Here is a 7,235-nt window from a genome sequence, read left to right as displayed (position 1 = left end):
AGTTTGAAAACCAATATACTGGGCAAATCACTGGCATTACCCCCCCCCTTTTTTTTTTAAGATTTACTTACTTATTTGAGAGACAGAGCAAGAGATAATGAGGACAGGGAGACTGCTGAGCGTGGAGCCATACAAATGGCTGGATCCCAGGACTCAGATCTTTTCTTTTTTTTAATATTTATTGAGAGAGAGCACAAGTGGGGGGAGGGGCAAAGGGAAAGGGAGAAGCAGACTCTCCACTGAGCAGGGAGCCCGACGACCTGAGGCTTGATCCCAGGACCCTAGGATCATGACCCGGGGCGAAGGCAGATGCTTAAATGACTGAGCCGCTCAAGTGCCCCCAGAGCATTGTCTTACAAGTCATGTATTATTGTCTTAAAATATCTTAGGAGGTTTTATTTTATTTTTAAAGATTTTATTTATTTGACAGAGACACAGTGAGAGAGGGAACACAAGCAGGGGGAGTGGGAGAGGGAGAAGCAGGCTTCCCGCCGAGCAAGGAACCCGATGTGGGGCTCGATCCCAGGACCCTGAGACCATGACCCGAGCCCAAGGCAGACGCTCAACGACTGAGCCACCCAGGCACCCCTATCTTAGGAGGTTTTAAATGCTTAAGAAACAAAAGTTCAAAATACTGTAAATAAATTGGAAGGTGGTTAATGAAGTTGAGGTGTTCTAAGATCCCTGCATCATTGGAGAAGAATGTAAAAGTACTAATTAACGTAAGAATTTGACAAATGAAACATCTATGCTCTATTTAGTATTATGATGAAAACCAATAATTTTTTTCTTTTCTTTTTTTATTTTTAGAGATTTTATTTTTAAGTAATCTCTACACCCAACATGGGACTTGGAGAACTTACTTGGATAACTTACAACCCTGAGATCAACAGTCACATGCTCCACCGAATGAGACAGCCTGGCACCCCCCAATAATTTTCTTTTTTTTTTCTTTTTTCTTTTTTTTAAAGATTTTATTTATTTGAGAGAGAGAGGTTGAGAGAACGAGTGGGAGGAGGGGCAGAGGGAGAAGCAGACTCCCCGCTGAGCAGGGAGCCCATTGTGGGACTCCATCCCAGGACCTTGGGATCACGACCTGAGCTGAAGGCAGACGCTTAACCGACTGAGCCACTCAGGCGCCCACCCCCAATACTTTTCTTAAAGTACATAATTTGCAGTGCTTTCGGAAGAGGGAAAGGTAATGAGAAACTCATCCAAAGAAGGTAGGATTCTGATATCAATTCCAGTATGTGTTTTATTTTTAACACATTACCGTTTTACTTATTATAAGAGGATATAACTCAGGAATAGTCAGATGGAAGAAATGAGGGAAACGGGAAGGATTTTCCAGGCCCTCTCCAGTAGCTCCACTCTCCCTGCATCTCCACGTTTTCACCAACCAGGAAGAAATTTCACTGTGAAGTATATGTCTATGATATTATTCCTCCAAAAATAAAGGTGTATTTTTACCAGAAGACATGGATAAGAATTTTAGTAACAGCATTATGCAAAATGCAAATGATGCCAGTTTAATAAATAGTAGGGAAATCTGCATATATTCAAACAATGGACTGCTATGGAGAAACCACATTTTTTGCCCAGATTGCAAACTAAGCATGCTCCTTATATTTTTAAGGATTGTAAAACAAAAACAAGCATATGTGGGACACCCATAGATCGCAAATCCCAAAATATTTACTGTGTGAATATTTACATAATACATAATGTCTGACCCTCTTTACAAAGGGAAAAGAAAAGCTATGTGCAAAAACATGAATGATTCTGACAAATACTGAGCAAAAGACTTGACATAAAAAGTGCATGATGTAGGCGCGCCTGGGTGGCTCAGCTGTTAAGTGTCTGCCTTCGGCTCAGGTCATGATCCCAGGGTCATGGGATCGAGCCCAGCATCGGGCTCCCTGCTCAGCCAGAGGCCTGCTTCTCCCTCTCCCAGTCCCCCTGCTTGTATTCCCTCTCTCACTGTCTCTCTGTCAAATAAATAAATAAAATCTTTAAAAAAAAAAGTGCATGATGTATAACTACATTCATATGCAGTTGTAATGATTAGGAATGGTTAATTATGAAATGTAGTTTTTTATTTTATTTTATTTTATTTTGAAATGTAGTTTTTTAAATATGAAAAGCCTATAAGTGCTTGCTACACAGACAAGATGGTAATTACCTTTGGGTTGAGGTTGGGATATAGTTGGAAAGAGGCTCACAAACACCACTGGAGTGCTGGCAATGTTGTTTCATGACCTAGGTAATGATTATTTATATATGTATATTTCTTGTATACTGACTACTTGTAGATTTTTTTAAGATTTTATTTTAAGTAATCTCTACCCCCAATGTGGGGCTCAAACTTACAACTTGCATGCTCTACCAACTGAGGCAGCCAGGCACCCCTACTTGTAGATATTTTAAATTAACAAAGAAATGCAAGAGCTCAAATATACTGAAAGCCTGTTATTTGAAAAAGCCAGTAATACATATTTGTCTCACTACAGATACCCATAGTGTCAAAAAAGAAAGTGCAAATAAAGAACATAAGGAGTTAATGAGAGATATGATTCAAATAAAAAATTTTTTTTGTCTGAAAGAATACCATGAGCATCTTTAAGTTGTTAAATTTAAAATCCTGGATTGATCCTCCAGAAAACATGTTAACTCCAGATAATATAGCAGGTGAATTTTAATGGTAGGCAACAAGACAAAGATGTGCAGTATCATCCCACTTTTGAACTCTTTATTACAGAGGAGAGCCAATGCATTGAAATAAGAATAAATTATAAACACTGGAAACTGGAATGAAAATTAAGGTTATACTCAGACAATATCATCACAGGCATGGAAAAAGAGATTCAAAGAATTACTAATAGAGAAAATGCTCCCTCAGAAACCACTAAGCAGGGGCGCCTGGGTGGCTCAGTTGGTTAAGCGACTGCCTGCGGCTCAGGTCATGATCCCAGGGTGCTGGGATCGAGCCCCGCATCGGGCTCCCAGCTTGGCGGGAAGCCTGCTTCTCCCTCTCCCACTCCCCCTGCTTGTGTTCCTCTCTCGCTGTGTCTCTCTCTTCGTCAATTAAATAAATAAAATCTTCAAAAAAAAAAAAAAAAAAGAAAGAAACCACTAAGCAGATTTTCGCATACAGCTGCCTAGAACTGCACCATATCATATACTAAGCTCAGTCACAGAAATTCAGTCATCAGCAATGGGCACTGGAACCACCATGCTTGACTAAGACCCACCAGCACTTACCAATAAGCTGAGATGTGGGTCACCTTGCCAGAGGGAGGGATGCTGAAGAAAATGGGGACTCTGTTAGCAAGGAAGAGCCAGTAAGCGACAGGGTTCGCCGCTGTATGTATTAAGAGGTGAGTGTTACCCGTTTTCCACTTTCAGATCTCTGCCCCAAGTACTCAGTTCTTCCTTTGCTGTGGGGAAGCAGCCGTAGATGACGCCTGGCAGACGGGGAATGGGTGGCGGTTTAGTCCCGCCGGCTGCAGGTCATCCCTGGACAAAAGGCTTGAAACACGTACACACCCCAGAGGCTTTCAAACTATAAACACACGTGCACACGCACCCCCCTCAGTTTGCCGTTAGGCAACACCTGGCCCAAAGCCTTTAAACACACACACACCCCGGGGGTTTTGAACTGTAAACCCCAACTGCGCCCCAACCACAGACAGATCTGCCTTAAGATATTAAGAATATCTTATATTCTCCATTCTTAGAGACTAAGATTCTTGGGGTACTGGCCCCCCCAATACCTCAACTCAGGGTCCCCCCCGCTTCCCCTTGGATACCTGCACCTCTGCACTGTGCGCCCCCCGTCCGCCCCCGGCCACGATTTCGTGGGTCCCCACCACAGCCCGTCCACACGTCACCCGTGAGAAGCAAAACCTCCACTGTGACAAAACAAACACCTTCCAGGGGCAAAACCACACACCGACCTGCTTGCTTTCAGGCCCAAGGGAAAAACCTAAACGTTGATGCTGTGAGCTCCTCAGCGCGCGGTGGCCCGAGGCCCCGAGGCCTCCGGAGACCCACGAACGACGGTCGCCGGTGTTCCCGCAGAGGCAGTAGGTCGGCGCTCCTGGCGGCCGTGGGGGCGGCCACGCGGGGACGTCCGACTGCGCGGGGCGAGGGGCGGGGGCCGCGGCCCGAGCAGCTGGAGGCCGGGAAGGGGAGGAGCTCCTGCAGTTACCTCAGATCCTCAACGTCCACTTCTGCGGAAGACGGGTGGGTTTTCCGTCTGGAGCCCGGGGAGGCAACCGTGTGCAGGCTGCATTGCGTTCCCCAGGCTGGACAGGAAGCAACATGGCCGAGAGCTGTATTATCCACTTCGTATTAAAAAAAAAAAGTTTCCAGGGGTGCCTGGGTGGCTGAGTCTGTTAAGCATGCCACTCTTGATTTCTGCTCAGGTCATAATCTCAGGGTCCTGAAATCACCGCCCCACCCCAGCCCACCCCCAAGCCCCCTTCCCGCGTGGGGCCCGTCCTCAATGCGGAGTTCGCTTGAGATTACATCTCTCCCTCTGCCCCTTTCCTGCCCCACCGCAGCCCCAACACGCACTTTCTCTCTCAAATAAATCAATCTTAAAAAAAAAAATTTTTTTTTCCATACGGAGGAGTAGGAATTCAAGTATGGACAGAGCAGCAGAGAATGAATTCCTGGTAAGAAAAATACATCTGTAAACGGACACCCACTGAAACCTTATGGCCAGAAGGATTGCTTGCAAAAGCAGTTTTAAGAACACAAGATTCCCAGAAACTGGTACAGTGTGAGCGATGGCCATTACCTACTCAAGAGGAAGAGCAGCTGGAACAACCTAAATTGGGATTGGGGCCTGGGAAAAAGTCCAAGGCCACCACGATCAAGGCCTGGGGAAAAGGCCACCAAAATCAAGGCCAACAAACCTGGAGCCAATGAGAAAGACACCACCTGAATCCATCCCATTATACTGTGAGGGTGGTGGTGGGCAATAATTCAGTTTTTAGGGTGAAGAGTGCTAAAATTAGGTGTTCATCAGACCAGTGTTAAAAAGTTAGAGTCCTAGACTCCAGCCTCAGAGATTCTGGTCTAGGACGCGTGGGGTGTGACTTAGGAGTTTGCATTCTTTTAAGTTTCTCAGAGATCTGAGACAAAAGGCTTGTCATAGACAATCATTAGAAACAATTGTAAAATGTCCTATGGTTACAAATATTATGAGGGGTGATTCCCCTCACCACTTCTGTCTTGGCTCAAATTATATCCAGAAAAGCCCAGGGAGGGGTGAGGAGGGGGGAAGAACCTCCCCTATTACTACCTATGCATTACTGTGAATTAGTATTACTAGGCTTTTTCTTCATAGTATTTATCGCTTCCTAAGATTATATAATCCACTCTCTCCCTCACTAGATTGTAAGGTCTATAAAGGCTGTTCTGTTGCCTGTTTTGTTCAGTAATGTATCCTCAGTGTGCAGAACACTGCCTTGCATAGTGTTGGTGCTTCAAAATGTATCTGAAGGAATGACTACCAACAACCTGGTATTTCAGATTGAACGCTGAGAGAGCCACAGGATGGGAAACTACTTTTCCTTTGAGAGAACTGTTTGTAACTTGGATAGGTGGATCACTATGTGGTATTTATGAAAATAAGGGAAAGTACTCAATAGTGAGAGGCCAAGAGCCCCACTCCCAGAAGAGGGAGAAGGAATAATGCAGAGAAAGCACGTGTCTCAACAGTGCAGCTGGAATCTTTGATATGGTGGCAACTCTCAAGGGTGATGGTTCTGTGGACAAATACAAAGGTTCTTCTCCAGTACATCCCTTAGGGAACTCATCTCCCATTTCTTATATTCTCCATTCTTAGAGACTAAGGTTCTTGTCCTCCTTTTTATTCTATTTATTCTGGGGATCCCTTTTTTTCTGTTCTGCCCAGTTTATATTAAGTTACTGAGTCTCTAATCACACACGATTTGGAAGGAGACATCTGTGTTCTTTAGAACTGCTTTCGAATGACTTATTGCTTCCTTCAATGACAAAACATTCTGACTAGTCCATTGACTAACTTATTCACTTTCCAAACCAACAGATTTGTCTTAATTTTTCTGTGCTGGGAAATATAAAATCATGCAAAACCAATATCCTCCAGGATAAATTACTGGAAATTATGACAGATTTCTCTCAGTCTATGCTTTTTAGCCATATAGTTAGCTACAAAATTTGGCTCACTGTACTATCCAATGGGGTAGCCACTAGTCGCATATGGCTACTGAGCACTTGAAATTTGGTTTAGTGCAACGGAGGAACTGATTTTTTGTTTTTAAAACTTTAAAATTTAAATAGCAAAAAGAAAAGGAATGTTTAATCTACTTGGGAAGGTAAGACATGGACATTAAAAGAATAACTTACTTATATCCTATGGTGCTTCAAAGTCCATTAAAAGTCCTTGCCCTCCACAGAAGTAATATTGAACAAGAAATTATCATAACCCCTTGAACTAATTACAGTGGTCACCCTTTATCCATGGTTTCACTTTCAGGGATTTCAGTTACCTTAAGTCAGAGGTGGTCTGGAAGCAGATGATCCTCCTGACATTAACAGTAGCCTAACCCTAAGTCACCATTCCTACATGTCACTTCATATCGCGTGGAATTTTATCATCTCACATCCTCACAGGAAGAAGGGTGAGTACGGGACAATAAAATGTTTTGACATTCACATAACTTTTATTACAGTATAGTTATAATTGTTCTATTTTATTAGTAGTTTTGGTGTTAATTCTTAGTATGCCTAATTTATAGACTTTACCATAGGTGTGTCTGTATAAGAAAAAACATACTGTATGTTCAGTACTATCCTAGCTTCAGGCATCCACTGGGGGTCTTAGAATATATCCCCCTCATATAAGAGGGGACTTCCATACTCCATTATCTTCTATGGACTGTTTGTGTCCTCCCCAAATTCATACATTGAATCCTAATCCCAAATATGATGGTATTAAGAAGCCCTTGAGAGGTGATTAGGTCATGACGGTAGAACACTCGTGAACGGGATTAGTGCCCTTGTAAGACATCCCAGAGAATGCCTCTGCCCTTCCCCTATGTGAGGACACAGTGAGATGACTGCCTTCCGTGAGCCAGGAAGCAGACCTTCAAATCTGCCAGCACCTTGATCTTTGACCTTACAGCTTCCAAAACAGAAATAAATTTTTTTCTTTCATTATTTATTCAAGACTTCTCATATAT

Source organism: Halichoerus grypus, chromosome 15 (assembly GCF_964656455.1).
Source record: "Halichoerus grypus chromosome 15, mHalGry1.hap1.1, whole genome shotgun sequence".
In the NCBI taxonomy this organism is placed as follows: domain Eukaryota; kingdom Metazoa; phylum Chordata; class Mammalia; order Carnivora; family Phocidae; genus Halichoerus; species Halichoerus grypus.
This window is presented reverse-complemented; position numbering follows the sequence as displayed.